The 16,390-nt window shown below is 46.0% G+C and overlaps 1 long non-coding RNA gene across 1 annotated transcript; it reads right to left on the reverse strand.

Moving 5' to 3' along the window:
- Window positions 1–985: 985 nt before the first annotated feature.
- On the reverse strand, window positions 986–12,186 carry LOC139257036 (uncharacterized). Its single transcript, XR_011592218.1, has 3 exons — window positions 12,143–12,186; window positions 11,935–12,023; window positions 986–1,028 (listed from the first exon to the last, which is right to left on the reverse strand). It is a non-coding gene; the product is annotated as an uncharacterized lncRNA (long non-coding RNA).
- Between the last annotated feature and the right edge of the window lie 4,204 nt (window positions 12,187–16,390).

The raw sequence follows: 16,390 nt of genomic DNA on the forward strand, positions 1-16,390 counted from the left end.
CAGAGTTGATTCCAGAGATGAGGGGATTAACTTATGGTTGAGTAGGTTGGACTAAACATATTGGAGTTCAGAAGAATGAGGTGATCTTACTGTGGCCCTGAAGGTCAGTGTCCAGGCTGAAATTCTGATCCCCCTGTAAGATCCTCCCCACAGATTGTCCTTTCTCAGCTCCAGCCAGGTGATGCTAAACACTCAGGTGAGAAAGACAAAAATCCACAGCAATGTGTTGAAAGCAACACTAATTTATGTGTCTATATCCCAAATATTAAACTCCAGTCGATTTCAGGAGTTATTACCATCAGTGTTACAGGAGTTATAAACCCCAACTGTCAGAATGAACACGATTCAGTCCGGGATGTGAATAACAGCAGAATCCAACCCTTGCGGTCACTTATGAACTCGCTGATGTCTCAGCAGGTTGGATGACCGAGTGAATCCCTTGCCACACTCAGAGCAGGTGAATGGCCTCTCCCCAGTGTGAACGCGCTGGTGTGTTAGCAGGTCGGATGATGTAGTGAATCCCTTCCCACAGTCGGAGCAGGTGAACGGCCTCTCCCCAGTGTGAACTCGCTGATGTCTCAGCAGGTCGGATGATGTAATGAATCCCTTCCCACAGTCAGAGCAGCTGAACGGCCTCTCCCCAGTGTGAACTCGCTGGTGTCTCAGAAGATGGGATGATGTAGTGAATCCCTTCCCACAGTCGGAGCAGGTGAACGGTCTCTCCCCAGTGTGAACTCACCGATGTGTTTCCAGCTGGGACGGGTAGTTGAAACGTTTCCCACAATCCCCATATTTACACAGTTTCTCCCCAGTGTGACTGCACTTGTGTCTCTCCAGGTTGGACGATTGACTGAAGCCTTGTCCACACACAGAGCACGTGTACCGTTTCTCCCCACTGTGAACGGTGCCTTCTGCTTCCATGGTCAAAAGTTGATGATATTCCAGTCCCGATGTAGCGAGTGACTGTCAGATCTTGAGATGATGATTGGTTTGAGCTTCCAGTCTACAAATCCTCCCCTTTTAACACCCTGTAAAGTGAATTTCAAACAGGAAAAAGTGAGTGTGAGAGAGAACCCACAAAAACACAAAGGCAGATTGTGAAATTGAGCTTAATGAATCTGGTCATTTGTGGGGTGGGCACTAGCAAAAAGTGACCATGAAAGCTGCCGGATTGTCGTAATAACACATCTGGGTCACTGCTGTCCTTCAGGGAAGGGAACTCACCTCCCTCGACAGGCCCACATGGGAAATTGTTGGTCACACTGGGCCCAGAAGTACTGGGGGTGAAACCCAGCAGCTTCTCCCCCTCTCCATCCAGCTCAAACTGATGTAACAAACAGACCCACACAGGAGGCCAGTGAGTGACTTCCACATCCAGCGCCCACTGATACAGAGCGGCTGGGAATTGCTGGGCCTGCTGTACAAATGAAAGTTGTTGTATTCCTGGTGTCGGGGAGGTGCTGCCCCCGGGGTTGCTGGTGCCGGGCCCGGTGGCTCTGACTCGGGGACCGAGAGCCGCACTAGGTGTTGCCCAGGGACTGAGAGCCACACTCGGTGTTGCCCGGGGACTGAGAGCCGCACTCGGTGTTGCCCGGGGACTGAGAGCCACACTCGGTGTTGCCCGGGGACCGAGAGCCACACTCGGTGTTGCCCGGGGACTGAGAGCCACACTCGGTGTTGCCCGGGGACTGAGAGCCACACTCGGTGTTGCCCGGGGACCGAGAGCCGCACTCGGTGTTGCCCGGGGACCGAGAGCCGCACTCGGTGTTGCCCGGGGACCGAGAGCCACACTCGGTGTTGCCCGGGGACCGAGAGCCACACTCGGTGTTGCCCGGGGACCGAGATCCACACTCGGTGTTTCCCGGGGACTGAGAGCCGCACTCGGTGTTTCCCGGGGCCTGAGAGCTGCACTCGGTGTTGCCCGGGGACCGAGAGCCACACTCGGTGTTGCCCGGGGACTGAGAGCCACACTCGGTGTTGCCCGGGGACAGAGAGCCGCACTCGGTGTTGCCCGGGGACCGAGAGCCACACTCGTGTAGCCCGGGGACCGAGAGCCGCACTCGGTGTTGCCCGGGGACTGAGAGCCACACTCGGTGTTGCCCGGGGACTGAGAGCCGCACTCGGTGTTGCCCGGGGACCGAGAGCCACACTCGGTGTTGCCCGGGGACCGAGAGCCACACTCGGTGTTGCCCGGGGACCGAGAGCCACACTCGGTGTTGCCCTGGGACTGAGAGCCACACTCGGTATTGCCCGGGGACCGAGAGCCGCACTCGGTGTTGCCCGGGGACTGAGATCCACACTCGGTGTTGCCCGGGGACCGAGAGCCATATTCGGTGTTGCCCGGGGCCCCGAGAGCCGCACTCAGTGTTGCCCGGGGACTGAGAGCCACACTCGGCGTTGCCCGGGGACTGAGAGCCACACTCGGTGTAGCCCGGGGACTGAGAGCCGCACTCGGTGTTGCCCGGGGACTGAGAGCCGCACTCGGTGTTGCCCGGGGACTGAGAGCCGCACTCGGTGTTACCCGGGGACCGAGAGCCACACTCGGTGTTGCCTGGGGACTGAGAGCCACACTCGGTGTTGCCCGGTGACGGAGAGCCACACTCGGTGTTGCCCGGGGACTGAGAGCCACACTCGGTGTTGCCCGGGGACCAAGAGCAACACTCGGTGTTGCCCGGGGACTGAGAGCCACACTCGGTGTTGCCCGGGGACTGAGACCCACACTCGGTGTTGCCCGGGGACTGAGAGCCACACTCGGTGTTGCCCGGGGACCGAGAGCCACACTCGGTGTTGCCCGGTGACGGAGAGCCACACTCGGTGTTGCCCGGGGACTGAGAGCCACACTCGGTGTTGCCCGGGGACCGAGAGCCACACTCGGTGTTGCCCGGGGACTGAGAGCCACACTCGGTGTTGCCCGGGGACCGAGAGCCACACTCGGTATTACCCGGGGACTGAGAGCCACACTTGGTTAAAAAGGAGGCAGACAAAACGCAGGAAACTATAGCCCAGTTAGCCTAACATCTGTGGTTGGGAAAATGTTGAAGAGTTCATTCTTAAAGAAGCATTACCATGACATTTGGAAAAACATAATTCGGTCAGGCAGAGTCAGCATGGATTTATGAAATGGAAGTTAAGTTTGACAAATTTGCTGGAACTGTTTCAGCATGTAACGAACATAGATACATAGAAAAATAGGTGCAGGAGTAGGCCATTCGGCCCTTCGAGCCTGCACCGCCATTCAATATCATGGCTGATCATTCCTTCAGTACCCCTGTCCTGCTTTCTCTCCATACCTCTGATCCCCTTAACTATAAGAGCCATATCTAACTCCCTCTTGAATATATCCAGTGAACTGGCCTCAACAACTCTCTGCGGCAGGGAATTCCACAGGTTAACAACTCTCTTGAGTGAAGAGGTTTCTCCTCATCTCAGTCCTAAATGGCCTACCCCTTATCCTAAATGCAATGATTATTTTCATTTTTGGTGTTATTCAAAACAGGTGGAAATACACAGCAAATCAAAACTTTAAAAAATTAGAAGAAAATATGCAATAGTAGCCAACTAAATCAGTTCTCTATTAGGCAATGGCATACGTCATCAAACTCCTTCGCTGCTTGTACCATGTTGAAAAAAATTCTGAAATGAAATATTTTTGTCCTCAAATATGAGTCTATTTTTAAACAGTTTGCAAAAGTTATAATTTTATCTCATCTCAAAATCACTAATCCATCATTCAGACCAGGCCTGGACATTTGGAAGAAATGCATTCTTTCTATTTTTGTCTTGTACAATACCAAACATTCAGGAATTCATTTTTCACATTTGTTTGGTCAGTTTCTGCTCAACACTGTCAGAGGTGCTTTCAATGAATTATGTTCCACTTCACATCATGGGCCAGGGTGGATAAAGTGGGTGTGGTGTATTTGGACTTCCAGAAGGCATTTGACAAGGTGCCACATAAAAGGTTACTGTACAAGATAAAAGTTCACGGGGCTGGGGGTAATATATTAGCATGGATAGAGGATTGGCTAACTAACAGACAATAGAGAGTCTGGGTAAATGGTTCATTCTCGGGTTGGCAATCAGTAATGATTGGGGTGCCGCAGGTATCAGTGCTGGGACCCCAACTATTTACAATCTATATTAACGACTTGGAAGAAGGGACCGAGGGGCCACTGTACAGCAAAATTATAAAAGGACAAAGTGTGTTAAAAAAACAAGCCTGAAGGCTTTGTGTCTTAATGCAAGGAGTATCCATAATAAGGTGGATGAATTAACTGTGCAAATAGATGTTAACAGATATGATGTGATTGGGATTACAGAGACGTGGCTCCAGGATGATCAGGGCTGGGAACTCAACATCCATAGGTATGCAACATTCAGGAAGGATAGAATAAAAGGAAAAGGAGGTGGGGTAGCATTGCTGGTTAAAGAGGAGATTAATGCAACAGTTATGAAGGTCAACAGCTTGGATGATGTGGAATCTATATGGGTAGAGCTGCAGAACACCAAACGGCAAAAAACGTTAGTGGGTGTTGTGTACAGACATCAAAACAGTAGTAATGATGTTGGGGAGGGCATCAAACAGGAAATTAGGGGTGCATGTAATAAAGGTGCAGCAGTTATAATGGGTGACTTTAATATGCACATAGATTGGGCTAACCAAACTGCAAGCAATAGTGGAGGAGGATTTCCTGGAGTGCATAAGGGATGGTTTTCTAGACCAATATGTCAAGGAACCAACTAGGGGGGAGGCCATCTTAGACTGGATGTTGTGTAATGAGAGAGGATTAATTAGGAATCTCGTTGTGCGAGGCTCCTTGGGGAAGAGTGACCATAGTATGGTGGAATTCTACATTAGGATGGAGAATGAAACCGTTAATTCAGAGAACATGGTCCAGAACTTAAAGAAGGGTAACTTTGAAGGTATGAGGCGTGAATTGACTAGGATAGATTGGCGAATGATACTTAAGGGGTTGACTGTGGATGGGCAATGGCAGACATTTAGAGACCGCATGGATGAACTACAACAATTGTACATTCCTGTCTGGCGTAAAAAGAAAAAAAGGGATGGTGGCTCAACCGTGGCTATCAAGGGAAATCAGGGATAGTATTAAAGCCAAGGAAGTGGCATACAAATTGGCCAGAAATAGCAGTGAACCTGGGGACTGGGAGAAATTTAGAACTCAGCAGAGGAGGACAAAGGGTTTGATTAGGGCAGGGAAAATGGAGTATGAGAAGAAGCTTGCAGGAAACATTAAGGCGGATTGCAAAAGTTTCTATAGATATGTAAAGAGATAAAGGTTAGTAGAGATAAAGGTTAGTAAAGACAAACGTAGGTTCCCTGCAGTCAGAATCAGGGGAAGTCATAACGGGGAACAAAGAAATGGCACACCAATTGAACAAGTACTTTGGTTCGGTATTCATGAAGGAGGACACAAAAAATCTTCCGGATATAAAAGAGGTCAGAGGGTCTAGTAAGAAGGAGGAACTGAGGGAAATCCTTATTAGTCGGGAATTGTGTTGGAGAAATTGATGGGATTGAAGGCCGATAAATCCCCAGGGCCTGATGGACTGCATCCCAGAGTACTTAAGGAGGTGGCCCTGGAAATAGCGGATGCATTGACAGTCATTTTCCAACATTCCATAGACTCTGGATCAGTTCCTATCGAGTGGAGGGTCGCCAATGTAACACCACTTTTTAAAAAAGGAGGGAGAGAGAAAACAGTGAATTATAGAATGGTCAGCCTGACAACAGTAGTGGGTAAAATGATGGAATCAATTATTAAGGATGTCATAGCAGCGCATTTGGAAAGTGGTGACATGATAGGTCCAAGTCAGCATGGATTTGTGAAAGGGAAATCATGCTTGACAAATCTTCTGGAATTTTCTGAGGATGTTTCCAGTAGAGTGGACAAGGGAGAACCAGTTGATGTGGTATATTTGGACTTTCAGAAGGGTTTCGACAAGGTCCCACACAAGAGATTAATGTGCAAAGGTAAAGCACATGGGATTGGGGATAGTGTGCTGACATGGATTGAGAACTGGTTGTCAGACAGGAAGCAAAGAGTAGGAGTAAATGGGTACTTTTCAGAATGGTAGGCAGTGACTAGTGGGGTACTGCAAGGTTCTGTGCTGGGGCCCCAGCTGTTTACACTGTACATTAATGTTTAGAGGGGATTAAATGTAGTATCTCCAAATTTGCGGATGACACTAAGTTGGGTGACAGTGAGCTGCGAGGAGGATGCTATGAGGCTGCAGAGCAACTTGGATATGTTTGGTGAGTGGGCAAATGCATGGCAGATGAAGTATAATGTGGATAAATGTGAGGTTATCCACTTTGGTGGTAAAAAGAGAGAGACAGACTATTAACTGAATGGTGAAAGATTAGGAAAAGGGGCGGTGCAACGAGACCTGGGTGTCATGATACATCAGTCATTGAAGGTTGGCATGCAGGTACAGCAGGCGGTTAAGAAAGCAAATGGCATGTTGGCCTTCATAGCGAGGGGATTTGAGTACAGGGGCAGGGAGGTGTTGCTACAGTTGTACAGGGCCTTGGTGAGGCCACACCTGGAGTATTGTGTACAGTTTTGGTCTCCTAACCTGAGGAAGGACATTCTTGCTATTGAGAGAGTGCAGCGAAGGTTCACCAGATTGATGCCCTGGATGGTGGGACTGACCTATTAAGAAAGACTGGATCAACTGGGCTTGTATTCACTGGAGTTCAGAAGAATGAGAGGGGACCTCATAGAAATGTTTAAAATTCTGATGGGTTTAGACAGGTTAGATGCAGGAAGATTGTTCCCAATGGTGGGGATGTCCAGAACCAGGGGTCACAGTCTAAGGATAAGTGGTAAGACATTTAGGACTGAGATGAGTAGAAACTTCTTCACCCAGAGAGTGGTGAACCTGTGGAATTCTCTCCCACAGAAAGTTATTGAGGCCAGTTCACTAAATATATTCAAAAAGTAGTTTGATGAAGTCCTTACTACTCGGGGAATCAAGGGGTATGGCGAGAAAGCAGGAATGGGGTACTGAAGTTGCATGTTCAGCCATGATCTCATTGAATGGTGGTGCAGGCTAGAAGGGCCGAATGGCCTACTCCTGCACCTATTTTCTTTGTTTCTATGTAAGTAGCCAAGTTTGCTGATGATACAAAGATGGGAGGAAAAGCAATGTGTGAGGAGGACACAAAAAATCTGCCAAAGGACACAGATAGGCTCAGTAAGTGGGCAATAATTTGGCAGATGGAGTATAATGTAGGAAAGTGTGAAGTGATGCACTATGGCTGAAAAAAAATCAAAAGATCAAGTTATTATTTGAATGGAGAAAGATTGCAAAGTGCTGCAGTCCAACGGGACTTGGGGGTACTTGTGCATGAAACACAAAAGGTTAGAATGCAGGTACAGCACGTGATCAGGAAGGCCAATGTAATCTTTTCCTTTCTTGCAAAGGGGCTGGAGTATAAAAGCAGGGAAGTCTTGCTACAGTTACACAGGGTATTGGTGAGGCCACACCTGGAATACTGCGTGCAGTTTTGGTTTCCATATTTATGAAAGGATATACTTGCTTTGCAGGAAGTTGAGAGAAGGTTCAGTTGGTTGATTCCAGAGATGAGGGGCTTGACTTATGAGAAAAGGTTGAGGAGGTTGGGCCTCTACTCATTGAATTCAGAAGAATGAATGAAAGGTGATTTATCGAAACGTATAAGATTATGAGGGGGCTTGACAGCGTAGTCGCAGAGAGGATGTTTTCACTGATAGGGGAAACTAGAACTAGGGGGCATAAACTTAGAGTAAGGGCCCCCCCCATTTAAAACTGAGAGGAGGAGGAATTTTTTTCTCTCAGAGGGTTGTAAACCTGTGGAATTCGCTGCCTCAGAGAGCTGTGGAAGCTGGGACATTGAATAAATTTAAGATAGACAGTGTCTTAACCGATAAGGGAAGAAGTGGTTATGGGGAGCGGGCAGGGAAGTGGTCCTGAGTCCATGATCGGATCAGCCATGATCGTATTAAATGGCGGAGCAGGCTCGAGGGGCCGTATGGCCTACTCCTGATCCTACTTCTTATGTTCTTATTTTCTTAGATAGTGGGTGTCTGGTATGGGAGTGTGGATTTGACTCTATCTGTCCACCTCTGGTATGTGGATGAGGGTTTTACTCTATGTTAGTTTCTGATACGAGAGGTTGATTTTATCCTGTACCTGTCAATTTCTGGTAATTGCCTGTGGGTTTCATTCTGTATCAAAAAGGGCCACATTACAACATAATTCTAAAAGGACAAAGAGTGTTAAAAAAACAAGCCTGAAGGCTCTGAGTCTCAAAGCAAGAAGCATTTGTAATAAGAATATGAATTAACTGCGCAGATAGCTGTTAACGGATATGATGTCATTGGGATTACAGAGACATTGCTTCAGAGTAACCAAAGCTGGGAACATAACATCCAGGGGTATTCAATATTCAGGAAGAATAGCCAGAAAGGAAAAGGAGGTGGGGTAGCGTTAGTGGTTAAAGAAGAGGTTAATGCAATAGTAAGGAAGGACATTGGCTGGGATAATGTGGAATCTATATGGGTAGAGCTGCGAAACATCAAAGGGCAAAAAATGTTAGTTGGGGTTATGTACAGACCACCAAACAGTAGTAGGGAGGTTGGGGATTGCATCAAACAGGAAATTAAGGACGCGTGCAATAAGGGTACAGCAGTTATCATGGGTGACTTTAACCTACATATTGATTGGGCTAACCAAACTTGTAGCAATACTGTGGTGGAAAATTTCCTAGAGTGTATAAGGGATGGTTTTCTAGACCAATATGTTGAGGAACCTATGAGAGAGCAGGCCATCTTAGACTGGGGTTTGTGTAACGAGAGAGGATTAATTAGCAATCTGGTCTTGCATGGCTCCTTGGGGAAGAGTGACCATAATATGGTAGAATTCTTCATTAAGATGGAGAGCAACCCAGTTAACTCAGAGACTAGGGTCCGGAACTTAAAGGAAACTTCGATGGTATGAGACGTGATTTGGATAGGATAAACTGGCGAATGAAACTTAAAGGGTTGACGGTGGATAGGCAATGGCAGACATTTAAAGATCACTGGATGAATTACAACTATTGTACATCCCTGTCTGGCGTAAAAAATAAAACAGGAATGGTGGCTCAAACGTGGCTCACAAGGGAAATTAGGGACAGTGTTAAATCCAAGGAAGAGGCATAGAAATTGGCCAGAAAAAGCAGCAAACCTGAGGACTGGGAGAAATTTAGAATTCAGCAGAGGAGACTAAGGGTGTAATTAGGAGGGGGAAAATAGAATATGAGAGTAAGCTTGCAGGGAACATAAAAACTGACTGCAAAAGCTTCTATAGATATGTGAAGAGAAAAAGATTAGTGAAGTCTAATGTGGGCCCCTTGCAGTCAGAATCAGGTGAATTATTAATGGGGAACAAGGAAATGGCAGACCAATTGAACAAATACTTTGGTTCTGTCTTCAGTAAGGAAGACATGAATAACCTCCCAAAAATACTAGGGGACCGAGGGTATAGCGGGAAGGAGGAACTGAGGGAAATCCTTATTAGTCAGGAAATGCTTGGAGGGAAACTGATGGGATTGAAGGCCAATAAATCCCCAGGGTCTGACAGTCTACATCCCAGAGTAGTTAAAGAAGTGGCCCTAGAAATAATGGATATATTGGTGGTCATTTTTCAAAATTCCATGGACTCTGGATCAGTACCTATGGATTGGAGGGTAGCAAATGTAACCCCACTTTTTAAAAAAGGAGGGAGAGAGAAAACAGGGAATTATAGACCGGTTAGACCGGTGGGGAAAATGCTGGAATCAATTATTAAAGATGTAATAGCAGAGCATTTGGAAAGCAGTGACAGAATCGGTCCAAGTCAGCATGGTTTTATGAAAGGGAAATCATGCTTGACAAATCTTCTAGAGGTTTTTGAGGATGTAACTAGTAGAGTGGATAAGGGAGAACCAGTGGATTTGGTGTATTTGGAATTTCAAAATGCTTTTGACAAGGTCCCACACCAGAGATTAGTGTGCAAAATTAAAGCACATGGTATTGGGGGTAATGTACTGACGTGGAGGCAGAACTGGTTGACAGACAGGACGCAAAGAGTGAGAATAAACAGATCCTTTTCAGAATGGCAGGCAGTGACTAGTGGGGTGCCACAAGGTTCAGTGCTGGGACCCCAGCTATTTACAATATATATTAATGATTTAGACGATGGAATTGAAAGTAATATCTCCAAGTTTGCAGCTGACACTAAGCTGGGTGGCAGTGTGAGCTGTGAGGAGGATGCGAAGAGGCTGCAGGGTGACTTGGACACGTTAGGTGAGTGGGCAATTGCATGGCAGATGCAGGAAAATGTGGATAAATGTGAGGTTATTCACTTTGGTGGCAAAATCAGGAAGGCAGATTATTACCTGAATGGTGACAGATTAGTAAAAGGGGAGGTTCAAAGATACCTGGGTGTCATGGTACATCAGTCACTGAAGGTAGGCATGCAGGTCCAGCAGGCAGTAAAGAAAGCTCTACTCCATACCCGTCATTCTCCAGTATATTAGTATTGTTTTACTGTGGACCACCAATTCCTGATAGAGTATTGGTTTTACTTTTTAACTGTCAATTTGTGTTATGGAGGTGAGTGTTTCTGCTGAATCTGTCGGTCTCTGGTAAATGAGTCTGAGTTTTACTCTGTATCTATCTGTCTCTGCTATGAGTGTGGGCCTTTCTCTGTATCTCTCCATTTCTATTATGGGAGTCTGGGTTTTATTCTGTACCTGTCACGTTCTGACATGTGAAACTGCCAGTTTCTGCTTAATTGTGAGTGGACTTTCCTTTGTACCTGTCAGTTTCTGGAATGAAAGAGAGGTCTTTACCCTGTACCTGTCAATTACTGGCTCGTGAGTCTGGGCATGTCACTGTATGTTATGGGAATATGGATTGTAATATGTCAGCCTCAATTATGTGAGTGTGGGTTTTATACTGTATCTCTCAGTCGCTCATATGTGAGTATGGGTTTTATACTGTATCACTCAGTCTCTGATATGCAAGTGTGTGTATTTTTATGTAACTGTCAGGTTTTGTTGTGTGTTCAGGTATAATCTGTGCTTCTCAGTTTCTGCTATGTTCGACTGTACCTATTTGTTCCTGCTACTTGATTGTGTTTTAGACAGTACCTGTCAGTTCCTGCTATGAGTGTGGAATTTACTATGTATCAGCTAGTCTCTAGTATGTGAACGTGAGAATTAATTTTACTTTTAACCTGTATTTCTCTGATATGTGAATAAAGAATTTGCCTTCTCTGTGTCATTTTTTCTGATGTGTGTGTGTGGGTTTTACTCTGCCCCGATCAGTTTCTGAGATGCAAGTAACAATTTTACTTACTGCCTTTCAGTTTTCTGACATGTGCACATGGGATTTACACTTTACCTGTCAATCTCTGGTATGCAAGTGGGGATTTTATTCTGTTACTGTCACTTTCATATATGTGGGTGTGTGTATCTGTCAGTCTATGCTACGGGAATGTGGGTTTTATTCTGCACCTGTCATCTTCTGGTATGTTCGGGGGTTAAATACTGAATCCGTCAGATTCTGAAACATGAACATGGCTTTTGCTCTGTAACCATCAGCTTCTGATATGCGAGTGTGGTTTATACATTCCATTGGACATTTTTTCTGATAGATGACTGTCTTTTATTCTCTACCTGCCAGTTTCTGGCAAGTGAGTGTGTGTGTTTAATGTACCTGTCAGTGTGATCTGTTTCAATGGTGAAACAGCATGTGATTCTACTGCTCCATGTGGCTGGAAGATTCACAATGTAACGCTGCCACTTCGGATCACTGTGGGACTGACAGCTTCTGCTGTCTGTGTCAATAGGATTGAGGCCAGTTCTGAGTCTCTGCGCTCTGTGAGTGATAATCTACTTACTGTGTGTGAGAAGGAGCTGCCTGCACTGTTCCTTGTGTTCCGGGTGGAGGAAAGCTCACATTTGTTCTGGCTGGTTGAAGAATTTTGCTCTGAGAATAATAATACGAGAACATTATTAGTTCTAAGAGATGGATGCGGGGGAGAATATGAGGGAGCGACAATGTATCTCTCAACCACCAGCAACATGGTTCTGGAGAACTCAGCTCACCGAAACAATATAACTGGTCTTTAAAATATCTTCTCCCACACTCCTCTCCTGGTACCTGCAATAGATGCACTTTGCGAAACTCCCCACATCCTCACTGACAGGTGTGTTTCCACTGCTCACTGTCCAAGAGCTACAGACACGGTGAGATTGGAACTGAATCAGGAACACTCACTACTGATTTAGGGAAAGAAAGCAGCAATGATTTGAAAGAGCGAGGTGGTTTACTTTCTCTGTTACCTTACACTGTCCACACACAGCCCGAGAATGGCCTTTCCCTTCCCCCACTCACACCATGTTCCGGAACTCGTTCCTGATCCACTCTGCCCCTTACACACAGCCCCCGAGGGAACTAAACCAGGAACGTTCACTCCTGGTTTGGAAAGAGAAAGCAGCAGATTGTAAACAGCAGATTCTGCCCATTCTGTCTCCCTTACCCTGGACACACGCTATCCACACACAGCCCGAGAATGGCCTCTCCCTTCCCCCACTCACACCACACACTGACACTGATTCTTGGTCCACTCTGCCTCTTACACACAGCCCCCGACTCCCCCTGAACTCCCCCCGGACTCAATACCGATCTCTGAGCCCATCTGCGGACACACTCCCAAAGCGCTGCGCTGCTGTAAGGAGGCTGCTGCTCGCTGCCTTACCCTGGGGCCGCGGTGCCTCCATTCCTGGCTGTTGTAAACCATCTTCTTCTACTCACTGAGTGAATGGCGATCACAGGCAGTGCTGGGGGAGGGGAGGGCACATGTGCTCTTCTGCTCACTGGGAATGACACATAGGGTGGGGCTGAACCGCGCATGCGCAGCTCTCTGCAATAATTCAATCTGTAAAAATCAAAGTGCACTTTTCCCAATTTACTTTTATCAGAATCTGAGCAAAGAAACTGGGCCTGGGGGGAAAGGACAGAGAATGATTAAAGCTGCAAGCCTTGTCCCTTGGAGATGCTCAATTTGGGATCATTCCATGCAGGGTGTTTCTCTCCATGAGCCCGTCTTCACAAAGCAATTCTGCAGAAACATCAGAGGGACGAGGGAGTGGGAGTGTTTGCTGGGACCGTGCCGGAGTTAATATCTGACAGAAACAGTCCAAGATTAGTTTAATTACAGTAAAACACTCAGTCACTGAGAGTAATACCAAAGTGGATAATCAAGGGGCTATAGTGAGGGAAGAACTTAATACAATAACGATTCAGAATGAAGTAGTACTCGGTAAAATAATGGGAATAAAGGCAGACAAGTCACCTTGCCCTGATGGTTTACATCGTAGGATCTTAAGAGAAGTGGCTGCAGAGATAGTGGACACATTAGTTGTAATCTACCAAAATTCCCTGGATTCTGGGGCAGTCCCAACAGATTGGAAAACCGAAAATGTAACGCCTATATTTAAAAAAGGAGGCAGACAAAAAGCAGGAAACTATGGACCAGTTAGCCTAACATCTGTCATTGGGAAAGTGCTGGAGACCATTATTAAGGAAGCAGTAGTGAGACATTTGGAAAAGTTTGATTCAATGAAGCAGAGTCAGTATGGCTTCATGAAAGGGAAATCATGTTTGACAAATTTGCTGGAGTTCTTTGAGGATATAATGAGTAGGATGGATAAGGCGGAACCAGTGGATGTGGTGTATTTAGATTCCCAGAAGGCATTTGATAAGGTGGGACATAAAAGGTTACTGCACAAGACAAAAGCTCACTGGGTTGGGAGCAGTATATTAGCACAGATAGAGGATTGGTTAACTAACAGAAAACAGAGTGTCGGGATAAATGGGTCTTTTTCTGGCTGGAAAATGGTGACTAGTGGGGTGCCGCAGGAATCGGTGCTAGGTCCTCAACTATTTAAAATCTATATTAATGACTTGGATAAAAGAACCGAGTGTAATATAGCCAAGTTTGCTGATGATACAAAGATAGGTGGGAAAGCAAATTGAGGACAAACAAAATTTGCAAAGGTATATAGACAGGGTAAATGAGTGGGCAAAAATTTGTTAGATGGAGTATAATATGGGAAAATGTGAGGTTATCCACTTTGGCAGAAATAATAGAAAAGCAAATTATAATTTAAATGGAGAAAAATTGCAAAGTGCTACAGGACAGAGAGACCTGAGGGTGTTTGTGCATAAAACACAAAAAGTCAGTATGCAGGTTCAGGAAGTAGTCAGGAAGGCAAATGTAATGTTGGCCTTTATTGTCAGGGGGATAGAATAAAAAACAGAGAAGTCCTGCTCCAAGTGTACAGGGTATTGGTGGGACCACACCTGGAATACTGTGTGTTTAAGGAAGGATATACTTACATTGGAGGCTGTTCAGAGGTTGATTCCGGCGAGGAGGGGGTTCTCTGATGAGGACAGGTTGACAAGGTTGGGACGATACACTTTGGAAATCAGAACAATGAGAGAAATCCGAGGTGTGAGAATAAAATAACTCAGCTCTTACTTTACAAAGATGGCCGCGCATGCGCTTTGCTGCTCACTGAACCAAGATGGCGGAGGGCTGACCCTATCTTCCTGTACAAAGATGGCCGCCGTTACCCTGGGCCTGTGACCGGGAGAAAGCCTCGAGGCTGCAGCCGCCGATATTCCGGTTATTATTCCGGGCTTCCGGCGGGCACCAGGTGTTTCTGAAGCCTCCCCGGCTCCCCGCTGGTCCTTTACTCCCCTCCGCCCCGCGGAGTAGGAGCTGTTTTGCGGAATAGATAATGACCATGACCACGCCGCCATTGCACTCACCGCGCATGCTCCAAATACAGCCAGTTCTCGCGCCTGCGCACTGGGCCCCTGTAGTCTGGGCTCGGCACATTCTCCATCGCGGGGAATGCTGGGTAAATACCCAAGACCACCTCAGTGACTGGGACAGGATTTACTGGGCCCCCATTGGGCACTGAACATGTTCATTCTGGCACTCAGTCATTGTTCCTGCTGCTCTGAATAACCCTGTACCTGAGCTGGACAGTAATGTTCTGTCTCAATATTGAGTGTCCAATATTTCTTTTCTCCATAATAAGAGACTAATTAATGTTCTCTTCACTTCCATTTTGGGCTTTTTCTTACTCTAGATTATTTCACTTCTCACGTAATTCATCTTTTACCACATCAAATCCCAAGCTTGTTTCATTTGAGTATACGGCTTGTGGATGTCTCAGACTGAACCGGCGTGTCTCACTTTACACTCATTTAAGGTTCCTTTCAACCAACCCTTGAAAGAACTATCTTGCGTAAGACTGTAAATCTGTTATTTCCTGTATTTAACGATTTTTGAATGCGGTTAATAGATCTTCACACATACTGCATGTGATCAACTTTGAAATGTTCTGACCTTTGAAATTGCCTTTGCTTATTTTGATGGGTTAGTTGATTACAATTACTTATTACTAACATACCTTGCAGTATTTCTTGCATCAAAATAATTGTTTAAATACTTCCTTTATCAGGTCTTTAGGTTCCCCACTGATCTCTGTTTCTTCTTGTGGGGGAATCTAGAACTAGGTGGCAAAGCCTGAGCATAAGGGGGCGCCCATTTAAAATGGAAATGAAGAGGAATTTCTTCTCTTAGCGGGTCGTGAATCTTTGAAATTCGCTACCCCAAAGAACAGTGGAGTCTGGGTCATTGAAAATATTTAAGTTGCAGATAGCATGCTTTTTGAAAGAGAGTGATGTCAAGGTTTATGAGGAGATGGCAGGGAAGCGAAATTGAGACCAAGATCAGATCAGCCAAGATCTTATAGAATGGCGGGGTGGGCTGAATGGGCCAGATGGCTTCTGCTGCCCCTATTTCTTATATTCTTAGCGTTGGTTAGGGGCTGGGTTTAGATGTAAGTTTAGTGGTTGTGTTTTGTGGTTATTTGTTAAGATTGGGATTAGTGATTGGGATCGTCAATAGGATATTCGGCTTAGGATTTAATGATTAACTTAGAAAGCACTATTGGCAATATAGGTGTTATTGGACATGCTCTTTTCCATTTCATGTTTTTAACCTCACAGAGCCGAGTCACAAAACAGCCTCACAATGTGTTCATTCAAGGAACCATCGTTCCTGCACAAGCCTCGTTTCTTTCTGTCAACAACACATCGTAATCTCTACATTTCACATGGAAAAATAAATTAGTGACATTAGATTTTGGTATTTTGGAACAATAACAGATGGATACAGTTGTTGCACTGGTTACATCGAATCATCAACCTGCCTGAAAAGGACTTCTAACAATAATCTGTCACCAGGCCTCACCAGTCACCGTCTGATTATTCCA

The sequence above is a fragment of the Pristiophorus japonicus genome, unplaced genomic scaffold (genome assembly GCF_044704955.1).
Source record: "Pristiophorus japonicus isolate sPriJap1 unplaced genomic scaffold, sPriJap1.hap1 HAP1_SCAFFOLD_80, whole genome shotgun sequence".
NCBI classification, from domain to species: Eukaryota; Metazoa; Chordata; class Chondrichthyes; family Pristiophoridae; genus Pristiophorus; species Pristiophorus japonicus.